This window comes from Sciurus carolinensis, chromosome 6, assembly GCF_902686445.1.
Source record: "Sciurus carolinensis chromosome 6, mSciCar1.2, whole genome shotgun sequence".
Classification (NCBI taxonomy): domain Eukaryota; kingdom Metazoa; phylum Chordata; class Mammalia; order Rodentia; family Sciuridae; genus Sciurus; species Sciurus carolinensis.
The window spans coordinates 56,460,074-56,473,054 of NC_062218.1; the positions used below are offsets into that span (position 1 = coordinate 56,460,074).

The 12,981-nt window shown below is 40.3% G+C and overlaps 1 pseudogene; it reads right to left on the bottom strand.

Annotated features, from left to right (window-relative positions):
• Positions 1 to 8,241: 8,241 nt before the first annotated feature.
• Positions 8,242 to 8,992, bottom strand: LOC124986320 (60S ribosomal protein L34-like; annotated as a pseudogene).
• Positions 8,993 to 12,981: the final 3,989 nt, after the last annotated feature.

Here is a 12,981-nt window from a genome sequence, read left to right on the forward strand (position 1 = left end):
ATTAAGCCCAGATGAGAAGGATGAGACCTAGTGGTCTTTGGTTCCATCATCCCAGGCAACAGTCAGGCACTCTCCCTGAAAGCAGAAACACCTAGATGATCTGTTACTGACCAGTGTTTATGAGGGAGCCCAGCTAAATCCAGAATCATTCAGCTTAACTCAGCCTAAATAAAAGTCTGCTTTCTTAAATAGCTAAGTAAGCAATCAACCTAATACACCTATATTCATAACACCTCTGTATGTGCTCATGTTGCAATAAGTGATTTATTTACATAATCTCAGTCTTTTTGAGTTTAACATGTCTTCATTTTACAGCTGACCCTTATAGAGGTTTAGCGACTTGCCTTTCCCCTTATAGCAAGGACCAATATATTGAGTTGTCACCACAGGAAATGTTAAAGTTCCTTAGCTGGGAGCTTTATATTTTATTGTTACATAAACCCCTTTCCATTTAGTTTCTAATGAAGCAGACTAAAAAAAGATGTGAAGCTTGAGAAGTCTTTTATAAATTATTCTTCATATTTTTGCTTAAAAGGTAACCTGAGAAGGTTAAAAAGAAGAAAAAAGCCGGGTAACATAAGAAGAAACAGCTCATGGGGCAGTTTTTGCCCATGTCCTGAGCACTGAGGAAGCCATGTGCCCTCTGAAGAATCCAGCCTGTCCTTGGTTGCCTTAACATCTCTGAAGGTCACTCCATAGATCACTACTTAGATGGGCTTTGGGATTGCAAATTGTTCCCTTGCAGATTTATGAGATGATATGTCTTGAGAATGTCTTCAAAGATACACAAATGAACATTCTGTTTTCCTCACTATAAAACTCAGGTAGTACTAAGACATGGTCCAAATTCTACTTGCCTCTGTCAAAAAGCCTTCCTTTCCCAGTAGACTGACATAAATTAGCTTTCCCAGTGTTAGAATGTAACAAGTTCCTGAGAGGCTGGGAAAAAAACACCAGTGTCTTTTACTTTGGCTCTGCAATCCATAACCTGCAGGAAAGGTCTCAAGTATAACAGCTTGGGCATCCAGTGGCCAACTGAGGTCACATTATCTAAGGATATAAAGAAGGTAAGAGAGAGAGAGAATAAAAAGTTGCTCAACAATTGTATCTGTGTTCACAAGGAGAAACAGATTCATAAACTAAAATCAGGGTAAGTTTAAAAACATTTCTATTTCAATCCCACAGAAAATGAGAGGCATTTGATTTTTCTCTTATCTTGCCTCTTGTTTTGTTTTGCTTCTTCTCATCACTAAATATCTTATATATTTTATAAATGCCTTCCTTCCTGAAAAACTGTGATTGTGTGTGGGTACACATGGGGCAAGGAGCTTTGAGACAGCAGGGGCAGGAAGGGATGTAGCCAAATAGTGAGAGAAATTAACCCATAAAAGTCAAGGAAAATAAAAAGCTGTTTGATTCTCTGTGTGTGTACACACATACACACACAGATGGGAAATAAACGATTTATGAGTCTTAGGATAGATGCAAAGTTACACTGGGCCATATTAAATTTGATTGTCACAAACTTCCCAAAGAATCCTTATACCTTAATTCCTACAATGACAGTTTAAATTTAATTTTTTTATTAATAGGACTACAGAATTGGCTCCTAGTCAACTGAAACCCCCACCATTTTGGCTTTCTTATGTTTGATAAGAATTGATATTCTTCATTTATTAAGCCTTATTAGGCTAACTTGATATTTCACTAGTTTTACTTACTAGGGTAAATGTCTGTCTCCTTGGCCGGGTGCCATGGCATACATCTGTAGTCCAGTTTCTTAGGAGGCTGAGGCAGGAGGATCTCTACTGCCATTTGCTTTGGTATGCAATTTTTCTACTTCTTTTCCCCATTTAAATTGTGAATTTTTCTACTACTTTTCCCCATTTAAATTGTGAATGCTTCTTCTACTCAGCACATTATGAATTTTGACTTTCCATGGTGCTAATGGGATGAAAAGACAAATGCAAAATTAGAAAAGGAAATTGACTAGTAGAATCCAATTACAAAGTAATTATTTAATGTTCAGAATTGCTTACAGTCACATATGAAAACAAAACTAAAACTATTACAGAAATCCTGCACTTTGGAGAACACACCTATGTTTGTCCCAGTTCATTTTTTCCTGGAAATATCTATCCTTGCTAATGTGGTACCTATCTGAGCATTGTTAATAAAATAACTTTGGGGATTTCAAATTTCAGTGTAGAAAATCTCCTCATAATGAGACTGGTGAGGGATGAGACTACTAAAGGCCTCTGATCATCTTTATCACTGAAAATAAAAAGATTTTGTTATTTTTGTTAAGGAGTGCTCCTAATTGATATTTGGTTTCCTGCCTTCCATAACAAACTAAAAAAAATTAATGTAATGACTATTAAAAGTAATTTTAGCCTAACATAGCTACAAACTAATATTCATGGACACCTTTCAAGTTTACATGTATCTGATCAAACCAGAAGCTGCTTCTGTTGATATTTTGGTTCCTCTGGGGGGAAAAGAATCTTATTTTATATAGAAAATAGGAATAAAATTATGTAAAAATATTTTATGTCCCTTTTAAAAAGTTATCCTACAAACCCAAAGAATGATTTTGATTTCTGTTAGATGAAGATCATTATTCAAGGGATATATTTGTCTTTAAAGGCACTCCAAATTCTTTGTCAAGCATCTTATTTTAGATGATGCTTTATTTGATTTCTGCAGACAGATTTCCAGTCTGTACCTGCACCCCCCACACACATACGCACCTTCCCCACAGCTTGCTGTAACTTGAGTGTCAGAGTTTATAAAGCCTACATCTTTGTAAAATGATATGTAGACTTGGTCACCCGTAGGGCATTGTTTCCTAGCACTAGGCTGAAATAATTCTGGCAACTGGGACCCCAGAGATTTCAGAGATTTCACCATCTGAGTTTCTGGCTGCTCTGCTCAAGGTCACTGGCAAACTTAATGGCTCAGAGGCTTACTGCAATCTTGAGGGAAACATTCCAGAACAAATCATTACTATTTACAGAAATAGTTTAAAAATGTTCCCAATACATTCCTTATTCTGTCTACTTGACTTAAAACATAATTATATTACATACATACTAACAAATAAATTTGTTCATATATATATATATATATATACATACACATATATATGTAGATACACACACATCTGGATATACAGTGATTTACACTTTGGAGCAAACTTTTGGTTTGCATTTTTGGAAGGTACACTCATCATTCTACCAGAAGCTCTCCAACATCTATTTCTGGAGTAGATTTTTGTGGAAGAGGCTCCTGGTTATCCTCTACTGTCTTATCTTTCCCTTCTTTTCTAGCAATACAACTTTTAGCAGGCTCCTAGCAGCCTACAATAAAGGTCATATTACTTTTATCCAGCATCCCTTGCAGCTCAGTATGATCATATGCCTACAGTCTGGTCAATAAGAAGCAAGAAAGATGTTAAAGCAGCTTCTCAGAACCCTTCATAAGGGGTGACCACCATGCGCTCTTTGACTTTTCTTTTCATCGCTGCTTCCCTTCTGCTGTGTGGAAGCAGATGCCACTTTAGACCATGGAGATGAAGTATTACCACATAGGTAGCAGCACGACAAACTGTTTCCTAAAGATTTCCTGGCGGCACATTACCTTAATCACCTCTGCTCTGCTTTCTTCCATTGGTGTACAAGACAGAAATCCACCCTTCTTCAAAGCTATTTTATTTAGGTTCCTTGAATTTTATATTTTTCTATTCCTTGCATTAAAAACTAAAATGCAATTTGGTGTGGAGTAAATTGCTAAATTCCTATCTTACTGCACTGATAGAGATGATTACACAAAGATACATAAATATATGAAAATGGCACTACATCTACAGACAAACAAAAAAGATTTTAAGGCAAACACATATGAAGGTTAAATCCATCATTTAGAGAGAGAACAGGGAATGAAAATATCTACATAAGACAGGGCGAGAGAGGACATTAGATTAAATACATCCTTGAAGGCCAAATATCTCCAGAGGTGTTCAAACAGCTTGGTGGTTGAGAATGAGGTAATCTGGACCCATGACTCTTGGGAATCAGCTCAGAAGGAAGAATAGATGGAAAAGATTTTGAGAAAGTATATGGGCCGGCCTCACAGCAACCCAGCTCACTTTCCATGAAGCTGGCTCAGCCTGCTTGCTCCACCCTAACCTTTGACCTCCAGCACAGTCCCAAATGGAGGAAAGCCCTGGGCAACTGCACTCATTGCTCCTTTAATGCCCATACTTCAAAAATAACCCCCAGCTGCTTCAGTAGTGCTAGAGGCCTCAGGGGCAAGCCTGACCCCACACTCAGAGTTCCCAGAAGGAACTGCAACCCACTCAAGCAAGCATCTGATGCCTGAAGATTCCTCTTCCTTCTCTGAGTGTGGCAGCTGCAGTGAGAAAGAAGGGGACCAAGATAATACTTGATAAGCGCTTAGGAATTGCCGCAGAGGAGGTAGCCATTCCTGGGCATTCGGGCTCCATGAAGGAGGGTGTGAGAAAGGGTCACTGAGCTAAAAATGTCATGGAAAGCCCCCACCTAGGGAGATGTTGGGGTGCAGCTGCAGCAGGTTCCTGTCTCTCCCAGCATCAATACCAATAAGAGACAGCTGGTGTGACTTGGGCTTGATAACAAGAAACAAAGCTGCAAAGAATAAAAGGAACTAGAGTCCAGAAATGCCCAATAAATGTAGAAAAGCAACATGGTTCCAATGAGACCAGAGTGGGCTTCAGAAGGGACTAAGTCTGGTCCAGGTAAACCAGGTGAAATACAGGTGCTTAAAGTTCCAAGCTTTTCAAGCGAAAGTGGGTTTATTTGTGGCAGCAGATTCAAGTCTCTGCTCCATCATCATCTTGAAGGGGCCCAGACATACTTCTTTCTGGAGGGGTGACATGTGCAACTTCTTTTTAATATGGGAACTCCCCCTATTTCACTTCTGTAGATCCTTGTACCCTCAAGATAGATACTTCCAAATCAGACAACTCTTTACACTTACACCTAATGGGACCTGCTCACTAATGTGTGCACTGCTGCTACGGAAGTGATAGAGCTTCTTGGCCTAGCAGGCAGAGAATGTATCAAAATGAGCAGAGAGAGATGCAAGGCCATCCAGCAAGGTACTGGCAGGGTGCTATCCAGGGTGCCTGCGGCAGCTTGATAAAACCCTTGAAGCACCACAATATCACGAAGGAATAGGGCCGTGGTATAGAGGTTGGGGTAATGCTGATGGTGCAAGTTGCCATTAGCCTTGACTTTGTGTTTAGATTAATTAGTTTGGTTATCTAGACACTTGCTTCTCTTTCTTCTCTCTTCATTTGCTCTTTGGTCAGCTCATGACCTTTAAGCAGCAAGTCACCTGAAAGCATTCTTAAGCAGCAAGTCACCTGAAAGCATTCTCTTTGAGTCTCTCCAACAAAGGTATTGAAGAAATTCTTTCAATGCTATATAGTATATCAGGTCATTTCCTATAATTAGAGTAATTTCTGTCCACTCCCTACCCAAATTAAACTCAAATTTTCTAAAATTAAATCAACAAATATTTACTGAACACAAATATCATAAATATCATGAGAACAATAAGACACAGTTGCTATCTTCAAGGCCCAGATTCTACTAGGGAGAGGGGGATGCACATCTGTGCTTGAATCCATAAGAGCACACACACACACCACACACACATCCACAAAGTAATTGTTAAAAGACAATGACTGCGATCAAGTTTTAGTTTATTATTATTTTCCCAAACAAGTGAACAAGGATGGCTGCATTGTTTAGATGTGGGATAGACTCTCTGCCTAGGGTACAGAGGACACTAGAGACTACAGGGACCAAACAGAACTGTGACAGGCTAGTATCATAAGTTGATTTATCCCTCCCAATTCTATATGCCAGGGTCTCCTTTAATCATCAGTACCTCCAAATGTCACCTTACTTGGAGATAGGGTCTTTGCAGAGGTGATCAAGTAAAAGTGAGGTCATGAGGATGGCCCCAAATGATGGTATAAAGAGATAAAGGGAACAGACGCCCATCCACAAGCCAAGGAGGGAGGCCTTAGATTCTTCCCTCACAGTTCTCACAAGAAACCAATCCTTGTTGACATCTTAATTTCAGACCTCCAGCCTCCAGAAATGTGAGGCAATTTCTGTTAAGTCATCCCATCTGTGACACTGTGTTACAGCAGCCTGAGGAGAGGGATCCAGTTTGGAACAAGGGTGAGGTCTGAGCAGGCACTAGAGGATGAGGAAAGCCTCACTTGTTCGTGAAGCAGGGCCAACACCATATGCCAATCAGAACACTTGGCACGTTCCCAGAAACATCCATGAACCCGAGGCAAAGTGCACATGCAGGACGATGTACCTTGTCAGGTCAGGGTCCTCATATCTGTGGGAATGGGCTTCTTCTACCCTAAGGAGTTTGAAATGTGCTCTAAAGGGAGAAGGAAACTTTGGTGGCATTTCATCTGGGACCTGCCATGATAGAGATGGTGTATTAGGAAAATGCTGAGAACAATGCACTAGGAAAAAGAGGTGAGGAGGTGGTTCAGCTATGAGAAAGGGTTTGCAGTTTGGCCACAAATTACAGTGACCTGGAGTGATAGGTAGACAATGGCCCAAAAGTGCCATAGAGGAGAGAGGTAGAGGAGATTTGACTTAGAGAAGAGGAAGAAGGAACTGTGACTAGAGAAGGAGGGAGAGATAAGGCATTGTGATGTGGCCATGAACCAAGAGGGAATGGAACAGCTTCAAGAATATGGAGAAGGTAAGGAGATGGATTTTCTACTGGAACCACTAGAAGGAGCCACTCCTTAATTTCAGTCAGCTTGAGGGCCTTTTGGGCAGTAAGTGGCCTCAGTCCAAGTGTGAGGCAAGAGGGGCCTGGCCAGCAGGAGCAACACAACAGAAAGGATGCAATAGATCATGAAGAACGGAGCATCGGGAACAGGTGACTTCGTGTCAGGAAGAAAGAGAGAGTTAAAAATGTGTCAGACTCAGATCCTGTAGAGCAACCATCCCCTTCAGACAGCAGGGAGGGCTGGGACCTGGAACATTCCTCACTGCAGGAGTCTGCCTGGGTGGTCCAGCAGGCACTTGGAGAACGTTCGAGAGAGCTGTGGACAGAGAATCAGGGCTGAGGATAATATCCAGGAATCCTCAGCAAGACTAAGTGGAAGCTGTGACCGTGAGGGAGTTTTGGAATGAAGAAATGAGAGCATGAACAGAACCAGGTTGTCCCTGCAGTTGTAAAGAGTGAGACGTGTAGGAGATGAAGAAATGATCAGATGAAGGAGGGTCGTCAGGATCACAACACAAATGCCCAGTGTGTGGTGGTGGCAGGGTGGGGGGACAATCATGTCTCCGCATGCTGCAGAGAAGGTCAGGAGAAGGATGACTAAGACGTGATGATAGAGCCGAGGCTCTCACTGACCTTTGAGAGAGAAGTTTCAGTGGTATCAAAGAGGTGGGAGTCACACATCAGATTAACTCGTCTGCAGGAGAGAGTGGGTGGAGAGGATGTAGGGTAGTGGTAAAGGCTACCCTTTGGGGCTCAGCGATAAAAGCAAGCTGAGGAAGGAAGAGGCAGCCTAGCAAACTAGACTGAGATAACTTAGCAGATTGGGCTCTGGAGTCAGACAGACATGACCCACCCACGGCCTTTCCCTCCCTGTTGGTCCTTGAACAAACTGCTTCAACTTGCATAGGTCCAGTAAACTCACTCATAAAAAATAGGCATGATAATGTTTACACCAAAGAGCTGTGAGGATTCAGTGGAAGAGAAGATCTAAATTATCTTTTTTAGTGCCTGGCACGTGTAAGTTCCCAAAATCACAGAGATAGCTGGATGCAATGATGTAGAAGAGATCTGGAAACTTCTCTATTAAATGGGTTACCAGGTAAAATACAAGACTCAGTTAAATTTCAGCTTCAAAACAGAATTTTTGGCATCTGTATATTTCAAACATTTCATGGGCCAAACTCATACTAAAAATTATCTGTTGTTTGTATGAGTTATCTATTGCTTCTGTAGCAAGTTATCACAAACTTAGCGGCTTAAAACTATCTTAACTTGGGCTGGGGTTGTAGCTCAGTGGTAGAGCACTTGCCTAGCACATGTGAGGCACCTGGTTGGATCCTCAGCACCACATAAAAATAAATAAAATAAAAAGTTATTGTATCCATAAAAAAGTTTTAACTTTTTTTTAACCTTTTATTACTAATAAATCTACCTTTTATTTAGTTTCTGGCTCTGTGCTTGTACCTTCAACACTTTCACAATGATTTTATGTTCCTCAATAAGCAAAACACACTTGATCCTGTCAGTGACACATTTAACACACGTGGAACCACCATCGGCCCTGCGGACATGTTTTTTTCATTTTAGACAATCTCATATGAACTTCAAATCTCACAGCACAAACCCCTTGAGGTCTGCTTGGGCACATACCATGTGCCAACTTTGGTGCTTTCCCAACATGCCTTGTATAAAAGGTAAACTATTCTATTACCAGGGGTTTGGTACAGCCTAGATTTTTAAATTAATTTTTGATTTGCTCTAATTAGTTGTACATGACAATAGAATGCTTTTATACATTTTGATAAATCATACATAAGTGGAATGTAATTTCTCATTTTTCTGATTGTACATATTGTAGGATCATGTCAGTCATGCAGTCATATACACACATGAGGTAATAATGTCTGACTCTACTGTTCTTCCTATCCCCATGCCCCTTCTCCTCCCTTCACTCCCTTCTACCTAATCTAAAGTAACTCTATTTTTCCCTAGTGCCCTCCACCTTATTGTGAATTAACATCCACATATCAGAGAAAACATTCGGCCTTTGGTTTTTTGGGTTTGGCTTATTTCGCTTAGCATGATATTCTCCAACTCCATCTGTTTACTGGCAAATGCCTAGTTTTGTTAGAAGTTGCATTATAGAAAGCATATGACCATATGTTAAATGCTGGACCATCCTGAGTGCCTCTAGATACTGTCCCCTGAAGAGCTGTTTCAGTTTTTTTTTTTTTTTAAAGTAAAAGTGTTTACTTGAAGTACATGTGAATTCACTATTCTGCAGTTCAGAAATCTGACATGGATCTCATAGGGCTAAAATCAAAGTGTGTGCTAGGCTGCTTTTCTTTCCAGAGACAGGGTGAGAATTCATTATCTTGCCTTTCCCAGCTTCTGATGTCACACACCTTTCTTGGTTCATGATTTCCCTTCATCTTCAAAGCTGGCAATGCTATATCTCTCCACCCCTTCTTCCCTAGCTACATCTCCCTCCAATTACAATTGGAAAAAGATCTCCTCTTTTAAGGTCTCATTTGATTAGATTGAGTTTACCTGTATAACCCAGGCAACTCCCCCTGTTCCAAGATTCATATCTTTATCACATCTGAAAGTCCCATTTACCAAGTAGCTCAAGATATGCACAGATTCCAGTAGGATATTATTCTGCCCACAATATTATTTATCTGAAATTTATATATAAATAGGTACCCTCTTATTGTTTGTTTGCTAAATCTAATGACACTACCTACAAAACTTTCTTTGATTAATTGGAAGAAATAAATGCTAATTTCCCCTGCCCCTAGAAATTCAATTGAAACTTTTATTACGTCTTTCCATTCTGTGTTTCTTCCATATGATTATCCTCCATGCTGTGACATATGTGATTGTGATCCAAATTTGGTGAAAGAGGTTCATAGCTTTTTGTAGGAAAAAAATTATATACACGCATATGCATAGAAAGAGAAATAATACACACACTCTAGATGCCTGCATATACATGAAGAGAAATTCTACTTTATCTTGACTTTCATTGTTTGTCTAAATCTCATTTAGACTTAATAAACATTAACAGAAAAAAACAAAAATCACATTACATGTTTTAAGCAGGAAAAGAATTTAGTACAAGAAATTGAGTGCACACAAAGCTCCTAGACAGGCTGTGAGAAGTCAGAGGAAGTCACATCTTTCAAGTTTGCTACTCAAGTTCAGAGACAGGAAAATTCAGAGACTACAGAGAAATGCTGGTGATGATCACATCTGTTTCTTGTACTGATGTGGATGATTCACAGGGAAATGTCTGGGAATCAGTACAAAATCTGAGATCTACACATGTACCGTCTGTTGCAGAAGAGCAATGATATGGCTTCTGATTCTCTGCTCCCTTCTAAATATCATGCTATTGTGTCTGTCTGTCAGTCTATGCCTGGGAATTCTGCAGGCAAGGATGCTGGGTAATGTAGTTTCCAGGCTCCCAGCCCCCAACAATAAGGACAAGCTGGCATATATGTAAGAAACAAACCCAAAGACTTGAAGGGTAAAATTTTTTGCCAAAGGAAGTGCCAAAATAAGAACCAGTACTTAGATTTCTGTTTGTTTATTATAACATCCCAAAATCCCTAAGTGTTTTTGTACCCATCTGTGATTTTTCTTTAAAATTAAGATTTTGTTATTTTACTTAGCTATTCCCACGTCTTCTGGGCTTAGTCTACCCTAGGATTTCACTGACTATATATTCTTGGCTCTCAGAATTTTATTTTTCCATCTAAGGTGGCAATGTATAAAAAGAGGAATCTTGATATATGTATGTTTGTCTCTAGGGCCAGTTCCTGAACTGTAAGATGTGACTGTTTTATTATTTATTTCTGTGATACAACCTATACTCTAAAACTCAATGGCTTAAAATAATAATTCACTGTGTCTCATGATCTGTGGGTTAGGAAATCCGCAGATCATGAGACACAGTGAATTATCATGAGTGCAGCCTGCTTCATTGCTTCCCATGGTATTGGCAGGGTCTCTTGCTCAGCTATGTTCAGTTGGTGGTTGGCTGGGTGAGAAGATCTAAGGAGGCTTCCGGTACATGTGTGGGGCCTTGGTCCCCAGCCTTGTGGTCCCTCTCCATCCATGTGGCTGACTTACCCTTTACTCCAGCACACTCTCAGGAAGTTAGGCTCCTCATACTGTATTTTATATATAAAGTATATATGTATATGCACAATATATATTATATTAATGTACTACTCTCAATCTGTTAAATATTAGTAAAGTTTAATGTGTTTATTTTCTGTGAACATGTTTTTTATTTGTTCTTTTTAGATATATATGACAGTAGAATGTATTTTGATATATTATACATACATGGAATATAACTTATTCTACTTAGGATTCCATTCTTGTAGTTAAACATGATGTGGGATTACACTGGTCATTTTTTCATATATAAACATAGAAAGTTAAGTCTGATTTAATGTCTTCATTTTTAATAATTATAAATATGAATAGCATATCTTATTCCTGTTTTACACTCCACCATGACAATAACAAATCTGCTTTTTCATATCAGTCTCATCATTGCCTTCTTGGGTTTTTAACACTGACTACCCAGGTCCCTTATGTCTCCCTACAAGTTGACAGCAAGATCTTGTTCCCCTTTTTATCCTCTTCCTGCTTCCTAGATATATAAACCATCTAATAAAGTTTGATTTTTTTCCCCCATAATTCTCAGTAGGTATCTAGAAAAGATATATTAACTTATACACTCAAGTTTGGGCATTGTAAGATTAAGCCTCATAGCTGGGTAAAGCAAATTTGTTCTACACATTCACATCCCTGTACTTGTATAGAGGTGTATAGACACTTAGGTACCTTCACTACTTTAAAAATATTATTTGAGAATTAAACATTGATTAGAATTATTTGTATTCTCCCATAAAGTGGAAGTTTGGGAATAAAGTCCAAGGAGGAAGGTGCATGCCTTATTATCTTCGTGTCCCTAGAGTTCAACCACAGGGGCTGGCAAATAGTAAGTACTTTTACTAAAGTCTGGCTCTTCACATTTAATTGCCTAAGTTCATTCTGCCTATTTTAGTTTTTGATCTGACATGTACAATTTACTTTGCAAGTACTTACTAAGAAATTCTGAGACATGCAATAGGTGTTTTTTTAATAATACAAAAATAAAACTCAAATTATCACAGAACATAGTGGCTAGCTGGTAAAACAGAAAAAGTAGATTGAACACTGCACTTATAAGTGTCCTATCCTTTTCATTATGAGGACTGATTAGTTTCCTTCTAGTCTTTAGAAATACGTGTGCACGGGAGTGTGGAAAATGGAAGGGGATGTTTGAGGTAGTCGGCAAGGGTGGAAGGAGGATGTTAAGGGATCTCTTGTGATCTGCCACATCAGCACCAGTAGAGAAGAAGGTGGAGGAGGAGCCCAGCAGCCTTTTTAATCACACCCGTAGTGCTGGTGCACAGCTCTGCTGTCCAGGCTGCCTGCAGGCTCTGATAGCTTAGGAAGAGGCCAGGGAAATGTTGATAATGGGGCAGCAGCCTGGGCTTCCCTCCAGGCCATTCTGTTCCAGATGTGGTGCCATCCCTCAAGGGCCCGAGCAGAGGACTAGGACCTCTCCCTTTCTCCATCCTGCCAAATGTGGCACAGTGTATGTCTGGGTCCCCTCAGCTTCAGGAAGGAGACTGAACTGCTTGCCTGCATGACAGAGCCCTGTGGAACTCCCTTAGCCAGAGTTTTGAAGTAAGCACTAGAGGCAGCACGTCAGGCCAGAGCTGAGGCGTGAGGACTGCAGAGCTGTATGTGGGTGGGTGCTGAAGGGGAACCTGGCTCTGACTGGATGCCATTTTTAACTTTACCTCAGACAGTTTCCTTCCACAAAGCCCAAAGCTAGAGCTTCATGGGCCAGCAACTTCGATTCCCTCCTATAAACAAATCCTGGCTGTACCATGGCTAGGCCTGTCCTCCCATTGGGACACCCCCACTCACCTCACAGGCGCCCCTCAGCCCTCAGGCAGTGGAAGGGTACCTTCTGGGAGACCACAACTTCGAGAACAAGGCACTCTGCCGTAAGGCACTGGCTATTTACCCCTATTGAGACTCCAAGGGGAAAATCAGGACACTGCTAAGCAATTTCAAGCCTATCAGCTATTTGCA